The sequence below is a fragment of the Anser anser genome (assembly GCF_964211835.1).
Source record: "Anser anser genome assembly, chromosome: 12".
NCBI lineage: Eukaryota > Metazoa > Chordata > Aves > Anseriformes > Anatidae > Anser > Anser anser.
Genome location: NC_139733.1, coordinates 21619639 through 21637733, shown reverse-complemented (window position 1 = coordinate 21637733; position 18095 = coordinate 21619639). Strand labels below are relative to the sequence as shown.

At 42.9% G+C, this 18095-nt stretch overlaps 1 protein-coding gene across 4 annotated transcripts in view; it reads right to left on the bottom strand.

The window, feature by feature from the left end:
- LOC310880372 (contactin-4) overlaps positions 1-18095 on the bottom strand; it is a 300385-nt gene that overhangs the window by 187223 nt on the left and 95067 nt on the right. The window contains exon 1 of one of the 4 annotated variants that reach the window (XM_083796074.1): positions 13764-13913. The exons of the other annotated variants lie outside the window; for them this stretch is intronic. The gene's annotated coding sequence lies outside the window, so the exon portion shown is untranslated. Of the gene's footprint in view, positions 1-13763; positions 13914-18095 lie in introns of those variants that run through there. 4 annotated transcript variants of the gene reach the window in all.

Sequence of the window (18095 nt, the reverse complement as noted above, 5' to 3'; positions counted from 1 at the left end):
TGTGGGCTCCTGTGACTCTCAACTTCACAAAGGGGCTGGCTGGAAGCAGCAGGTATTTTCAGGCACACACGTTATTACGGGTCTTTAGTAAATTAGCAAATTTCAGGGTAATGATGGAAGAGTGCCTTAGTCACAACAGGTAATGCCTTTGATCCAGAATGTCCTCAAACTGCTTCCAGCTATTTCAGACCAATTTCATTATCATCTCAGGCTCAACCCTATGTTTTTGGCTATTATAACATGAATCTGTCAATACAAAAGTGACCAGCATTGAACCCCAGCTGGCAAAGACCTGGGAGGGAAACAGACAAACCCACGGTCAACGTTGGGTCTTGCTGGAAGCCACAGCAGCCATCAGGTCACCCCTGCGGGGACAGGAGGGACCTCGTGGCAGGGCAGGACGGTGGCACAGCCCATGGCACTGCCACCACACTCCGTGGCACCACAGAGCCTCGCCGGGGCCAGCCGGGAGCGGGCAGCACAGCCTCCATCTCCCTCCTCTCTCCAGCAGCCCAACGAGCCCTGCCTCGAGCCACAGAACAGCGCTGAAGTGTCAAGGGATTCCTTGTTCGTTTGTAGCTGAGGTATAAAACCAAATCGGAGATCAGGAGATTACCTCAAACCTGTCTTCAGTGCTATTCATGACAGAATAAAATTAGCATAATTTCACCTGAAAAGAAAATTCTGAATTACCTCCAAATGAGCTGTTAAAGAAAAGAGATTGAAAGAACTCCTAAAGCTGCACTGTAACTCCTCGACAAGCTGCACCTCGGAGCCACCACCAACCCCATGGTGCCCATGTGGGCACTAAAGCTAACACGCTGAGGACACAACTGTGACCTGGCAATTTATTTTTATTAAATAAGTTTCCAACTTTATATCTGACAGGCTCCCTGTAATATTCCCTATTTGAAATAGATGGTAATGTACCAAAGGCATTTCGAGCACTCCAGATATAGGCTATTTTCCCTTTAGCAAATGTAAAACTCTTTGAAAACTAGGGAAAAATACCTTCAGCTGTTTCAAGATGCGTGCTTCTGTACCTGAGATCCAGATTGGGGAATAGTTACGTTATTCCCCAGAGACTACAAAAACAGAGCAAGGTTTATTTCTGAGCAATCATCCTCCTTGCCCCCACCAACACTCCTACGTGAGCTGAGCCCGGCCCTGCTTTCAAAGCAGGGCTCAGAGCCGAGGGCGGTTTGCAGGAGGCCAGACCCGCTCCCGCAGGCCGAGGACCGACCCGTGCAGGCTCCGAGCACTCCTGCAGGATGGTCCCACATCTTCCACCACAAGAACTGCCCCACATCGCTCCCTGTGCCTTGGTTCTGCCATGAGCCGCCAGCAGGGCCTGAGAGCCAGGTTAGGCGCTGGCAGCGCGTGAGAGAAATGCTCGGCGTGACTCGCTCTGTAAAACTCGTGTTTCTGGGAAGACATGCTACGCTTCGTCTGCCACATCAGCGGGGCTATTTGCATTTCAGGCCTCTCTCTCAGCCCTCTATTAGTCAGATAAGAAATGGAACATGTAATGTATTACACACACACCACACATCTTTCGGTAATTTGCTCCTCAGCTCTCCCCGAGACTCCTGAAATTCTCACACAAAGACGACACTGGAACTTTTCTTCTTTAAAGCCCTTGCTGTAAATGCTGTTCAGCAGCAGGTGAGCAGGTTCTGCATGCTGCAAATCTCAGATTACAACAGCTGACCAAAATGTTTAGAAACTAAACATGAATAAAACCCTCAAGAATCAAATATTATTTAATATTTGAGTATTATTGTATTCATAATCAATAATTTCATTTACTTGCTGCTGGAGGCTCTTCCTCTCACTTAGCACACAGAGGAAGAGGTTAGCCTCCTCCACAGGCTCGTTCCTGTACACCTGTTTTCCACAAATGAACACATGGCATTAAGGAGTGCGTGTAAGGTCTGAGCTGTCTCTGGGCTGCAGATGAACCAGGAGCCTCCGGCTGCAGAAATTGAAGATTATAAGTAGAAGCCTCTAAGAATCAAAATATTTTAATATTTGTGTGCTTTATTGCCTTCTCACTTGACTTGACAATCTCATCTACCCGCTGCCATGGGCTATCTTTATCAATGATTGATCTTTGTCTCCCCCCCAACCTTATGGGGAAAACTGGACAGAATACACACTTTTATTTTATATAATAACCAGGCTTACTGTAAAAGAGAGTGCCGTGTGTTGAACACTCCATATGTGACTTGACTCACTTATAGACATTTAATATTCCTCTCTGCCTCTCGCTATAAGCACTGGAGGGACCCGGGCCTGCAGAGGAGCAGAATACAAAAGCACCCAGCCACCAGCAGCCTGAGCCCGGGGGGCTTCTGTGGTGACAAAATCGCTAATCAGCTCCGCTAACGCAGGAGACAAAACCCATCTATCTTCCCCAGCTGTCCAGCTAGCGAGGTTTTCCTTGAACCAGTGCCTTGGAAAATCTGTTAAATAGCGCTTCTAAAAGATCACTTTAATTTGCAAATACCGCTTTAATTTTTAAATCCTGCAATGAGAGACCATGAAGTGACCGCTGAAGGAGTTATCCCGTGTAAAGCAGCACAGAGACAAGAGCGTGGAGCTGCTGTGTGCACAGCTTCACTCGGGGCTGCCTTGCTTCGGAAGACCTGGAATACATCAGGAGGTTAAACACCATCGAGCAGTGGGAGAGGAATACGAAAGAACGAAGAATATACGAAAACAAGGAAACAGCAGCAAGAAATTCCACATCCCTGAGAAAGTGCCGTCCTCTCCCTGCTTGCTGGCTTATTTCACCGGCATTTTAACTGAAGGGCCAAAACAGAAGGTGCTGTTTACACCAGGACCTGTGCTGGAGCTAGCGCACATTCAGAGTCCTGCCCTGCAGAGGGGACTGTGCTCCCAGGCTTCAGTGAAAACATTTTGGTCTCAAACCACAATTATTTTAAGTAAAATATTAGAACACATTTACCGCTTTAAGTTCTCTTATGTGTAAAGTATAAGCAGCAAAGACTACAGAAGGAGGAGGACTCCTTTGGATTTTTTGTTAAATAAAAAGCCAAAACCACCTCAAAAAAAGGCAATTCTTCATCCTTCCTGTCCTTTAACCTAAATACAATGCACTGTAAAATAATTCAAAACTACAGAAAAGCCGAAATTAATTTTTGAAGAACCTTTTTGAAGAGCTCTTAGGGGGAAAAAAAAAAAACTTGCTGGCTATCAGCTTTCAGCCTTACACCACACTGCAGCATTTTAAAGAGGAGAATATCTGTGGGTAGATTTCAAGTTTTATAAACTACAAGGATCATAGAAATATTTATTCTCACTTTAAAATTGTCAGGAATTTTCACTGAATAAATTATTTGCTGATTTGCTCCCTGGAGAGCAAGTTAGCTCACAAAAAAAAAGCCTAAAAACCCATTTCTTCAAAGGAAAAGGACAAAATTTGACAAAATTCTGGTCATAGCTCTGACCCTATCAGAGTATAAATGCACTAGATACTGCCAGTATGAAGTTAGATAATTAGGATTATCATCTGATTGCCATTAGATATTCCATCTTCTGCAAATTCCAAGCCAGCTCAAATTCAAAAGGTTACTGTTAAAATGATTTGGGAAAAAAATAGGAAAAAAGCTTAAAGCATCACATTCAACTCTTAGTCCCTGAATAAAGGAAACCACCTATAAGTTTTCTACCATCAAACACACAAGTCAGTTATGAAAGCTCAGCACCTTACAAGATCATTATGTAAATAACATTTAAGAGTGACTCCTAAGCTAATAGTATTAGCTTTATTCTTGCTGTAATGACCTATGGATTTCTTTTTAATATGGCCGTCACAAATGCAGAGCCTGCAGATCAATTTATTTGGCTACAGACTTCACTTGAGCCCTTGGCTTAAAACAAACATTGGAAAGTTTTTATTAAGATCAACCTATAAAACATTTTTCCCACTTCTGCAGACATGCAGTTTCTTTCAGTTACACAACTTGCAATAAATTCATTTAAAAAGATTTATTTATGGGCTTTTCTTTTCCGTGACTGCAATACAATAAAGAATGCAAGCTTCCACAATATATTCTGCCATATCTACATCTATTTTAAGTATTTTCTCTGAAACAGCCCAAGCAGAAATGGATAATGAAGCAGGCTTTAGGAAAGGAGCACAGCAGTTTTAGGCCCCATAATAGACTCCTTCCTGTGGGATTCCTGAAAATTATTTGTTGATTATGGGTTTCCCAAAAGACCGCACATTATCTTCATCACCACGCCATGGTTTCTGATGTATGCCTTACAGAATATGTGCAAACCCTGCCATACAGAGGAGGGAAGAGCTCTTAAAGGAGGACCCAGCTGTGGGGCTTTCTCGCTGGATGCCCAATAGCCTGCTCCCAGCGCTCCAGGGCACGGGCTCTGCTGATCCAGCAGTCTTGGCTCGAATTTGGCTATGCAACATTTCTATGCTCTGCATTTTCTACCACTTAAAACAGTTTTAAGCAGCAAAAGAAATCCGGATGGCCAAAGCATTCGCTCAAAGAATCAGAGATAAGCATTATTTCCCCAATTACACTGCAAAGTTCTGCAAGAAGAGCCGAAGAGCATGTTTGTTTGTGAAAAATGTTTGTTTTCCTCAAGGTATAAAAGGGATTGCTTAAAGAAAAAGATGTGTTATTGAGGATAAGGTCTCTGGAACTAAATTTCTTACATGATTTTAAAAAAGTTATAGTATGCTGATAAAAAAGTTTAAATTGATCTTTGTGAGATGACCGAAGCGAATGTGCAAATCCCTTTTCCACTGAGCAATAATTCTTCAGAGATGGGAATTATTGGAAGCTATACATACTGCTCACTGGAAAGGATAAGTCTCTTAAGATTCATCCTAATACTGCAAAAAAAAACAAAACTTCGCACTGTTTTCAAAAAATTACTTTGCATTCACTTTATTCAAATAAACATCTGGATGAACGTGATCAGCGTTCATTAAAAGCTCCGAAGTGACAGGTACACAACCAACACTTGACATTTGCACAGCTAAGCTTTCACAGCTGTAATGAATAAATGGAGCGTGTGCTCCCACATGCAGCTGACACCATCCGTAACTTGTTTGACACTTGACTGCCCTTAGGAGGGATCTGTTTTTCAAAAAGAGTTTATTTAGAGAAAAAAAAATCATCAGAATAACCTCCTCAGTAAGAAGGCTTTGAAATGCAGTTATAAAGAAATGTCAGAAGGAAAATCCTTCCAAGTGGTAATATTTATGTGAGCTGAAACTATTGCTTAGCACACACACTGCCATTTAATACCAGACAAGTTATTTTAAATATTATGAAGATGCAAGCATTGTTTGGGTGGGAGAGCATCCTTCACGAAGCCCCTGCACACTCCTGTGCAAGCTGCTTCAAGATCTCCCCCAGCCAACAGCCTTGGGGCAGGAGGTAAAACAACAACTGGTCGTCCCCTGTTGGGTATCGTTTTTCTCGTTTCTGATATCCAAAGCATAGCGAAAAGCCAGGTAGGAAAATCCTAGCAGGTGGCAACTGGCTCAGCCTAGAAGAACTAGAATATCAGCTCCAAATATCTCATCAAGTTTCATTTCAGGAAAACAGAATGAATGAAAGCAAGGGAAAACACATACCAACAAATCTCTTCTCGCTACTCCTACATGATCAACCAACTCCAACTGCCATGAAATCTAGCTACAGTTTCTAATTGCAGGAAACCAAACAAGCATACAGAAAACAACCAATGTTTTGGATTTGTGAAGAAATCCCGAAGCAGAGGGGAAAAAAAAAAAATGTAATTTAACAGTCTTTTCTTGCCCCAGGCATATTATTGAAAACAGTAGCATGAAGCTCCAAAGCACGTCTCTCCCCGTCTCTGCAGGGAAAGCACTAAAATGGAATAGGGTTTATTTGCTGTTTTCTGTCCTTTTGAGGTTTATTTGTCCATTTTACTCACAAAATCTCTTTTGAGGCACTTATCTGGACAAATTTGCCTTCCCCCTTAGCTGTGCCCAGCCATGGGACACCCTTTGCTGTATCCCATCTCATTACATCGATCAGCAACTGAAGACAGTAATCGTTTGTGATGGACACCCCCTGTGGGCCCAGCTGGAGCCAAAGTTAGCCAAACCCCTCCGGGTTTGAATGTCATGAAATTGGACTCCTTGGAGATTTCACCATTTTGTCGAGGTTTGGCAGCCCCGGGCAGCAAGACAGACAATTGTCTGTCTGTCATTCCACAGCAGCCGTGTGCTCGGGCACTCTCCCACCAAGATACACCTCATTGGGAAGGAGATGACGACGTCTGCCAGGGACAGAGGCTGAGTAGCATTACGTTCAGTCCCAGGCTTTTAAAGAGAAAAATAAATAAATAAAAATCAATTTCCTTGTTTTGCATTTTATTTCTGCATTTTCTGGATATGACAAACATGGGCCAAAAAAAGGAGACAAATACTTAACTGCGAGCTAGGGTTTTTGCTCCTTTGAAAATCCTTGGAGAGGGATCTCCAACGTTTTTGAGAAACTCAGGAATATTTAAGTGGTTGATATCTCTGCAGAAACTGAGTAAACTGAACGATTATTGCAAGCTACTGTAAAATTCAGTCTAAACTGTAATCAGATGTAGCGGCCAAGAGGCAGCACAACATCTTTTGCTGTCTCCACACGATCTGTATTTCAGTTTGAGCAGAATATTTATCAAGGGGCCATTATAAAGAAACCTCAAAGCACCAATACACTGCAGTTTTTCTCCTTTAAACAGATGTGAGCAGTTGCTCAAAACACCCACCTGTATAAATTTGATTATACCTAATTCAAACTATTTTTGGAAACTACTTAATACTGTCTGAAAAGCCACCATGTTCTTGCCATTAAGCCTGTTGACAAACCTGAAAAATGCACGCTGAGAGCAGGAGTGGATGGGTTCAAGCACAGGAGGCCGGGCAGGAGGACAGGGACGTAAGGGCTAGGTGCCAGAGCTACGCCAGATAAATCTGACACCATTTCATCCTGGTTCATCTGGAATTTATTGCTACCATGCCGCAATGGGGAACCTCCCAGGAAAGTACAAACACTTCACACAACTCCTCAACCTCCCCAGAAATTTCTCAGCAGGGGTCTATGTAAAATAATTATGCATTTTGCCACACACGCAGAAAAACATTTTTTCATATTCAGACCCACAGAGTCACGAAACAATTGGCTGGGGAGCTGAGGCACTGCTCAGCTGATCAATGCCGTGCTTTTTATATGCGCAAAGATGATCCAAGCCAGCCCGGATCTGAACGAGACCCAGTTCCCCTATGTGGGTAATGCCGAGCCTCCCGATGCCTCTGCTGCTGCCGGGGATAAGAGGTGAGCTGCCTCCTGCTGCAGCCGGCCGCTATAAATACCAGAAGACAGTTTCGTAATTCTAAATCTTAATGCAAGAACACACAAATATTTCACATCACACAGTAAATAGTCTGAAGATTGCAGACAAAGTCAGGCTATGAATAACTGGCAAGAAAGTCTCAGATAAGCATACAAAATTAATTATGCCATACCCAGAAATAAATAAAACCACATCTCCAATGCTAACACAACAGTTGGTAATAAATAACATGCAAACATTTCAATGTACTTATTTTGGTAAAATTAAAATCAATGTTCCTGTAGCAATAACTACTGAGTAATACTTACTCTGGAACAAACTGAGAAGGCTAAAATCCAGCAATCTGAGCATCAGAAAACACCACACAGTGAGAAACAGCTGGAGCTCATCTTTTATACCATTTCAAGGTCTTGAGGAAAACGACAGCCAAAAAAAAGCAGCCTATGTACAGATCTTTGGGGCAAATTGATCTCAAAAAAAAAAAAAGGATTAGTGGGTATGAGGGCAATCAAATTCTTCAGGTTGAATTACAATTCTACTTAATAAATCAAACTTCCACTCCTGTAAAGGTTCGTTTGATTCACCCATGCTATTCTAGTTCTATACTCATTTGATTAGTTACACTAAAAATAAATCCCACGCAACAGAACCGAGAAATAAATGATTGGCCTTCTAAAATAAATGCCACCATCAGCACGGAGAACAAGCCAATCCCACCAACTGCCAAACCCCCACAGCTCATTGAAAGAACATGGAAAACTCCTCATCGCCCAAGTCACTTTTCATTACGAAAACTGAAGTTTTAAGAACTTTTCAGAGCAGCACCCGCTCCAGCAGCCCCATCCCGGCTTCAGCCTCCACCAAGCACCAGCTCTGCAATCCCCCGTGCAAGCCTGCAGGAGAGGAGATGAATGAAAGATCTTCCAAATTTGGTTTGAGAGGATAACTATGGAGCATTATCATCTTAAAACCATCAAGAAAGGATTAATTTCCTATCATTCTCTATTTTCACTGATGTGTCGAGGTTGAATGAATTCAGTGGCATGCTCTTTACTCATGCAAGGCAATTTGAAGAGAAACCTGGTTTACATTCTGGTGCAGCTGTTACCATCATCTGGAGAATGAATAGCAACTGCTGGGCATGCTCCCCTTGCTGCCCAAAGTCTGCCATTACTCCGATTTAATTAGGGACCTCTGCGTTCCTGGGGTAATTTTTCCTCACAAGAGATGTCAGCTCCACACTCTTCTTATTTTTCTCACAACAACATCCATAGGTGACAACACGACTTTATAGCAAAAAGGCCAGGAAAAATGGTAACCTCATTTCTTTTTGAAAAATAAAGATAAATGTCTGCTCTGACAATGGTTGGCACCCCTCTGAAAGCCAAGCCCAGCCTTTGCCGCGAATAGTGGTAGCTCCCTACTTTGTTTTGACCTTTTCATTATTATGCAGCTTGATTAGCTATCTGAGATGACTGCTCACAGAAGAGAATGAAATCAGCTACTTAAAGATAAAAGATGAAAATGATCAAAGTAATGTTTCATGCTCTCGGAACGCTTTTTAGAAAAAGGAGTCACTGGCCCCCCACCAGTGAGGGGTGAGCAGTGCCACCAGGAGAGGCACCAGGACCCCCCCAAGCCTTCCAGGGGCACACAAGAAACCCACTGTGCTAGCAAAAAGACCTCTCCAAGCCTGCCACAAGTGTGCCTTTTACTGGAACAACTGCATACATGCATATATACACACACATATAGATGAACTTTATCGATGTATTCATCTATTTCCCTCCCCACCCCGAACTACTACAGACGTGACATGAGTCATGCTGTCCAAGCCTGCCGACAGAACCAGCACGGACATCCGCTAAGAAGCGACCATGGGGTCACAGCAGCCTCTTGAAGAAGAGACAACAGCCTGCTGCAGGGCAGCCAAATGCGAAGACTTTTGTCAAAAAACAGATTTGTCTTTGCTCGCCGTTAGCCTTACTGCAAGTCTGGCACCAAAGCATGAAAGAGCAAAACAGGTGCTCCAGTGAAAACTGCCTTGTCCAACAGCAGGTTCATTCATAATTTAAACAGAAAGAGCATTTGCTTATGTATGAACTAAGCAGCAAGTGAAGGAATAAAATTCAGTAACAAGATGCAACATCATTAAGTCATTACGGAATTTGTACTTGGGAATCCCTAATGCAGCAAGAGCAACGTTGCAGCAGGCAGCATCCCAACACGAGAGCATTTAGCATGATGGATTGACTCCATACAGGGCTCTACCACTCATGTTTCAGCTCCAAAACAACTGCATCATTAGGCTTGATTAGCTGGTGCTTAGAGAATATTTCGCAAGGACCACTTGAACCTGGAGACCCAGTGGCTGAAGCAGCAAAGCAGTGGAGAGAACGTGCCAGAGCAAGGACAGGGACAGGCGGGCATGGCTCTGCACAGCTGCCTTTTTTTTTTTGCATTCAGATTTTATTACTCTAAGCCACAGACCCAGATATGTGCACTGAGAACTCCATGCATCTATTATCTCTATTTATTACATGAAACCACAGTGATGCTTTACCAGTCCCTTTCACTGTGCTTCCATTAGCAAAATATTGGCCCGACTTCCTCTCCCACTCCCCCAATGACAATTATAAAATATCCCCCCTAACTACTTCTGTTTTTTAAAAGTACATTTTCCTAATATTTAATTTATAAATCATTTCCCACATGTATTAGTGATAAATGTTTAAAGGCGGCAGACAGGAATACAACAGGAAAGCATAATGCTTGCTGTTTACTAGGAGGCCTCATTAAAAAGGCATCAAGAGCAAGGAAAATAAAAACAACCTTGTGAACCTTTGTAATTGGTCTCGGGAGAAGTGTAACAGTAAGGACGTCAATGCAGAAATATCCCGGCCCCTCCCAGGGTCAGGGACTGGGGGAGGAACAAGAAATGATTTTGCTATACCTTTTGCACTCCAGCAGTTCTTACAGCACCCTACATACGGGATATATCCTATACATTTAAAACACAAACTTTAAATATTTTCTTATACCTCTAATGTCTCCACAGATCAAGTATTCGATGCTGTGATATGCAAAATCATTCTTAGATCATTCCCCCTCTGCCCAATAAATGATTTTATGTGCAGAGAAGCTACCTGCCATTTTCAGTTATTTTGACTTTTTGCAGGTTCTGCTGTAGTTTCTGTGGTTCTCTCCGCTGTGCTGCTCGGTGCAGCCTGTTGTGTACTCTTTACTAAGTCTGCCATCCACATTTGATCTCCATTTTAATAATGATAATGGATGCGTTTGTGATTTTAACTTGCTGTTTGTAGAACACACGGGGCAAATAATTGTAAGCACAATTTTAGCAAAAGAAAGGGTTAATCCACCTCTGAAATGAGCTGCTAATTCGACCAGCCTATCCCCCTGCCAGCCAGCTTCCAGTTAAACACAGATGTCACTTGCAAGGCTTAATTTTTAAACCAAACACAGCATACCATTTATTACTGAGCAGACTTCAAAATTCATATTTAAACCCAACAGGTCCCAGAGGCTCCTTTCAGATACTTCTGGGCTTCCCAGAAGACTCATGAAAGTTGATTAAACTAAAAATTGCATTTCATTTTCCTGTTTTGTTTGCATTTAAATTGAGAAACTTGCAGCTGGATAATAGCCATATATTTTCTCATGTACTTCCACTCCAGCAATAAGCATTTTGTCATGTTTTCTGTCACCTAAGTATATACTTGTTACTGCCTCTCCGAATACAACTGGTTCTTTGTGCCAAACTGCACCGCAGAAACCTGAGTAAGGCATTCCTAATAGGTTTAATTTGTGAGATTCAAAAGCCATCAAAGCACAATTATTTGTCACGTCTTCATTTGGAGATGCATTTCAACGCATGGTAATTTCAATGCGCAATAATTTCACTGTGTGATAACTTCCCTTGCACAAACTAATTCTGTTTCAGATCTCCAAACTTACAGGTCCCTGGGTGCAGCTTAGATGGATTTCTCCTCCAAAAATCTAGCTGCAAAAATGGCACGCGGGCGCCAGCTGGGGTGAGCCATGGCTGGACAGACGGACAGACAGACAGACAGGCGGGTGGTCACACTATGGAGCTGCGCGTGGCAGGAGCGGCAGCGCTGGGCTCCCAGCACAGCTCGGGGTCTTCCAGCAGTGCTGCTGGGAGCTCCCACCAAACACGAAGCCATGCCCCCATCCCTTTCTTTGGCCATTTTAAAACCCCTCCCCAGGCTGACCTGTGTCACCTGCGTTGTGTTCTGCAGCAAAGCCCCGGGAACCTCCCTTAGCTCCTTCGGGGGAGCGATGTCCCCAGCCTGTACTCGACTGCAACGCACCCCGATTAAAGCATCTTTGTGCTGCTAGTTCTCACCCACATTGCACGGAAAGGGCCGCTCTGGCCCCGTGCTCAGGGCCATATCCCACGTCTGCTGCTCAGGGCACGTTTTCCAGTGAGCTGTGGCCAGCAATTTGAAGGTGGCAACAAAGGTGAATTTCAAGGACCCCCCAAAAAACTCTTAGGGCATATCCAAAGGCATCATTACCAGCACTGCAGCCCCAGCCCAGTGAGGCTGGGTACCAGCAGCAGGCTGGCGGCTCCCAGTCCATGATGGAGGCACTGCGGTGACTTTACTTTGGCAGCCACCAAGGCGATTCTGCTGGCGCAGATGCAGCCCCAGTGCCGGGCCAGCAGCACCCATGTGGCAGGCTGGAAATCGGGCTAGCCATTACCACTGCTCTTGCAGTTCTCAAGGGGATTTATTTTGGGTGTAGTACACAATCGAGGTGGCAGGTAGCTGCCCCCCACCCAGCCTTGGCCCTTCAATTCCCTACCCTGGAGGAGCGATGCACGGCCCAGCCCCGCTGCTGCAGCCAGGGGAGGGTCACTGCTCTTCCCAGGAGAAAAACATCACCCCCCTAAAAACACTGATGAGAAAAAGCCATCCCAATTTGTTTTCATCTATTTAAAAGCCTGTAAACTTTAGTGTTATTTATGGGCAGATCGGTCTGCTGCAAGCTGATGCTCTGCAGAAGGCTCACCAACACGTGCCTTGGTGTGCTCCCTTGGAGCAGCCTTAAATTGCTTTTACGACCTCCCAGCACCGTTCTGGTCAGTTCCGCTGCGCCCCTTCTGCATGCACCAGAGCCTCCACAGGGCGGGAATATCCTTGGCACTACTTGCCCAACTCCACCATTGCCAGTTTCCCAGAACGCCGAAGATGAGCTCTCCCCGTGCCCTGTCCTTGCAGGTCCCTGCGTGCTCCACCACCAGCGAACGGCGATCAGCCCAGCACAAAGCTGGCCTCCGAAACACAGCCAGGAAGGGTGAGGGGTGGCAAACTGCTTGCGGTGACTGCCAGACAGAAGCAGAGCATGCCCCCAGACCAAGAAGTTAACTCTGTTGGTACAGGAGATACTCAGCTTAACAGAATCGTGTAAGAGACTGTTATTAATTTCCCTTAGGAAATGAGCGTTTTGCAAAGATACAGTCCATAAAAGTCAGGAAAGGAGCAAGAAAATTAAAGCAACTTTAATTCACAGCATCACCTACCAAATTTTTCCCCATCATATATAACCATGAAAGCAAGAATGGGGGTAGGAGCTCGTACCCTCCCCGAAGCTGCGCTGCCCAGCTCATCGGAGCCGCACGCTGCTCAGCGCCCGACAGCAGCAGAGCTGCCGCTGTAAATCAGAGGCAAGTGGCAGCAGCGAGACTGTTTCAGTCCCGCGGAACCATCTCAGGTAAAATCCACATTAGAATTTCATTACGATTTCTCCCTGAAATATTGCTTTACATAAATTTTGTAATATAATGCTTATTAAAACCTCGGTGCAAAAAGGGACCTAATCAGTTTCTTATTACCCTCTCCCAATTTGTTTATAAATTAAAATGTATTTTAAAAAAATAGATTATGATATATTGCAAGAGAGACTCCTTATTAAAATAACTTTTGATATGGAAAACAGTATTGCAAAAATACGAAAAATGTTAAAATTAGATTTCCAAATTGGGAAAGTGCTGAAGTATTTCAATTTTCCATTACATCCACTTAAATTTGCAAGATGTGATTCAATAAATCACTACTTCACCCAACTCTGAAACAGCCAAAGGCGGATTATAACTGGGAAGGACAGAGTTTTGGTATAGTCCTAAAGATTCTTTTCAAACAGAGAATTCATTCAAACAAAAATACTTATCTTCCCCCCTTTTAATTTATTATTTCTCCTCACCAGCCCCCTACAGAGCACAACATGCTCTCTAAGCATCCCCCAGATCTGCTGCTGGCACAGCTACTACGAAATTAACACCAGACTCGCACGGTACAGTACTAAATTAGAACACTACATTATTTAGGAAGGAAAATTTTACTTACAATACCAGATTTCTTTGTCTTTGGTAAATGCTACCTTTCACTCATTTTAGCTTAATTTCAAGCCTCCTCCACGGACTTCTCTTCTCCTAAGCACCCCCAGCAGCTAAAGCCTTTACTTTCCAAGCGCCCGGAGCCGCTGGTCTCCCTCGCAGTGACGCTTCGCAAATGGAGCAGCTTCAGCGTTTCCCCAAGTCCGAGCCCCTGAGAAATCCACGGGTATTCATTTCTTTGAAATTATTTCAGAGGCAAGAGCAAAAAAAAAAAAAAAAAAAGCACTGCTTCCTTACTTTGTGTTACATTTCAGAAAGTTTAAATGGTCTAATATCCTATTCCTTTTCAACATACCACAAAGTGCTAAATGGTAAGAATTACATTACTGCCACGGCTTAGATCCTGGCTGATAAGGTGAGCCTCTTACATTTATACCGACTTCTGAAAAAGCTGTTGCTATACTGGTCTAATAATTAATAATTCATGGAGCCAAATTACAGCTCTAGAAGGGTACAGACATTTTTACTAGTTCTTTCATATTCCTCTGATTTATGTATGACTAGACAGGAGACTGAGCAAAGGAAAAAAAAATTAAAACTTAACACTTCAGGTCTGAAATTAAATCGCTGTTCCATGCTCACAAAGGATGGATGGAGCAGGATGTAACAAAACTTCTTTTGAGACGAGCACACGTACAAAAATTCTGAACATCGGTTAATTTCATTACATAAAAATAACTTTCGCAGTACTAAAATTGTAGAAACTTGGAAATGTTTATCACTAAAGGGTCTTTTAGTATCATGGAAGTGTGGCACAACACATTAATATTTGAAACACCTCCACAATCCTCCTCCTTTCAAGTTGTCCTTGATGAACGGACTAATTTTTCTGCCCATCGTATCTACCCTCTCCTTGCTAAAGATGCATTTTTATTGATCCATGTATAGAACAAGATTCCCCCTAAAGACAAGGATCAGTAATTTATTTTATTTCTTCCAGAAAAAGAGATGATCCATAAAATGAGCTCTGTCAATGTACCAAGTGCATCTTAGCTGACATTTTCAGAAGTGCCTAAATCCTATCTTCTAAAGGCTACGGGCACAGATTTTGATACTAAAAAAAGTCACCTAACGACGCAGGCAGGTACTGGGGCTATTGGAATTTCGTAGTCCAGTGTGACTTTTTACTGAGTTTTCCCCAACATTTCAGCCTGAGACCCTGGCACTGAGGAAATGCAATCCTGGACCTTGGGAGGTGAAGGAGGACATTTAGTGCACCAGGCTCAGGTTTAAAGCGCCCCAAGCAGCTTTGAATATTTATAGGCGGTCTTGTTCCAATCAGTACCTTCACATTGCAAAACTGGAAAATTTGAACTTTTGCACAGCTATTTTAAGTATGGTTTATTAGTAATATTTAAAAGATGAATTACTGTTACTTTATGGTTTCAGAGAATACCACCTGTATGCAGCTACCCCAGACTCTGAAACATTCACAACTATTAAAAACACCATCCCGAATGCCGGTACCCCTCTGGCTCGCTGTTTTATCCTCTGGCACAGTCAGCCAGAGCTGGCTATTTGCTGTTACCCCAGCAGATGCAGACACACCACACCACCCGCCGCTGTTAGGATGCACCAGCTGACACGGGACTCCTGCAGAGCTAAATCTGCCTTCTCAGCTGTGGCTGGGCTACTGAAAGCCTGCAAGAAGCACCCATTTTTAATAAATAGTTAAAGCCAGGAAACAGCCATTTAACTTTCTGATCAGCACATTTTAATGCTACAAAATCTGCTTGAACAATCAGATTTTCAATGGAAACTGTGCTTCCTGGGAAGCCATCTTTTATACGAGATGCATTTGAAGTGCAGAGTTTGGCAGCGCTGGGGGAAATCATCTCGTGTCTAAAAGATGTCTCATTGTTTGTACTCATACAGGCTGCCGATTCCCTGGCTATTCACTCAGCCTTCGTTTTGCATATCGCAAATACACATCTCAGAAAACCTAATTAATGCCGCTAGACTGTTTCATGTGTTTAAGAACAAAATAAAATTAAATCGGTGCCAAGAAGAAAAACTTCTCTCTTTGGTTTTGGGGAAACTGCATAAGGGTAAAATTTTCATAGCTGTTAAAATAATTAGGTCTCAAATTGAGTTTAGTTTCCTAAGTTACTTTGAAAACTTAATTTTGTATCATACACAATCTAACAATTTCACATTGCCACTATCTATTTAGATCTTATTTTGTGCTTCTATATCTAATTATATGAAGTTATTTAAGCAGAAATTATAGAATTTGAGTCTCCGTGTTTATCTTTGTTGTACCTACATATTTACGTCCACAAGTATATTTTAAAGCAAACAGAAAAAAAAAGGTATTGCAGCAGGTTGTTCTACTGGCAAACAAAATGATTCAAGACAAATCCTTCACAAGCCTTTTGGAAAACAAATATACACCAGCACTTTCCAGAGGCAATTGTTAGACATGTTAACTCTAACATCAACAGTAATTTACCTGATTTTACTCTAAAGATGACAGCACAAGAACTTTATCATGAGTGTTTGTGTCCTCTCTGAGGCTGGCCAGAGCAGTGGCTTCTTCAAGGGACTCCCCCTCTGTTTATACCACGCTTGGTTTGCGTACCTCGCACCTCTACAATGGACTTTTCACATATCACATAAAAGCCCAGTAAATTTAAAACCTGCTGCTAGACCCTTTAATAATTTTACATTTGTTCTCAAGATTTTATTTATTTTTGCTACCATGGATTGTTAAAATGCAACACATCCAGACAGGCTGTAGAGTCCTTGGAGATGCTCAAAACTTTGATCAAAAAGTCCCTGAGAACCTGACCAGCTTGGAACAGGAGGCTGGTGTAGGTGATCTCCTGATTCCTTCCAACCTTTATTAGTGATTTCAGTAGCAAAACAGATAAAAGCTCCCACAGCGTCAGAGACTGGAACCGGGAATGAGCAGAAGTGGCTGCACACAGGCACACTTCCATGTTTAAAGAAAACAGACATTCATTGCTGAGCGGTTCATTCAAAGAACTTGAGTTGTTTGTTAAACCTATTGTTTTGACAGAGAATAATCTGATTCGTTAATAAGAACTATCTTTTATTGGACTAAAAGAATGTCAACAATTTCTGTTGGAAATAAAACAGAAGTCTATGTTCAGGTCATGGAAATATTCAGCACCCTGGGGCACTTCCCCAAACTTGAAGCAAGCTTTGATATTTAATCCTGGCCCCACAGCTGGCACGGATCTGGTTGGAGAACAACCACAGGGAGGTAGTGGGTTAGTGGGAACTGACCGCAATTCAGTTTTAAAACCAGTTCCGTCTCCATCAGTTCCTGAGGAATCTGAAACCTTGAGTCTTTCCAGAAGATGAACGCAAAGTGCAATGTAATTGTTGAGCCATCGTGACATAGAGAAAATGGCAGGAGGTACCTCAGGAGAAGTATTGCATCTTTTTGCAAAGCAGAAACATTACAGAAAACCTCTTATGAGAAACAGTGACCTTATCCTCAAAGCATCTAATTCAAGGTGAATTTAGATGTGTAAGTTTATCAAAGACTTTTTCACTAACAAGTTTATGCCTTTTTTTTTTTTTTCTTTTCTTAGAGATTTAACAGCATTCCTTCCTCCACACAAGCTGTATCTAGCTTGTGCAGAGGGCAGTGTAGCTCCTCACTTCACACACACCAGTAATTAGAAGCTTTGCAACTGTACTTAGCTCCACTTAGGGTGATGAAAGATGCAGGTGTTTGCTTTAAGTTCTGATAAGCATTCAATTTGATCAGCCTGCACAAACACCCAGCAACTCATACTGTGCAAAATTTCTTAACCCACTAGCCACATAAAAGCGCGCTCTCCCAGCGGTTAGACTTCTAAAGCCTGACATTTCTAACCCAAGCACGAGACCGCACACCATAAACATTTCAATAGCTGAGGACACATTTGCCAAAACCAGCTGGGACCCCAGTGAGCTCCAGCAATCACTGGAGCAGCCCAGCGGCACCTGGTGACAGCACCCTACCTCCTGCAGCAGCACCCCCGCTATTATCTACTTAAATTTACTCTTAAATCCTAAAGTCAGCAGTAGAAATGTACTAGGCTCTCAGCATGAAGAACATCCTAAATATAACCTACCGTATATATAAGCTAGTCACCTAACCAAGCTAGTTAGCTTGAAGTTACCGCCATCAGTCACGCTGTCATTACAAGGGAGCATGAGGCGCTGTTAAGCACTTCTGCAGCTAGACCTTGGTCATTTTTGAAAATGTTATGACATTTCTTTGTATTATAATAAGAATTATTTAAGCTCCCTTACATTAACAAAA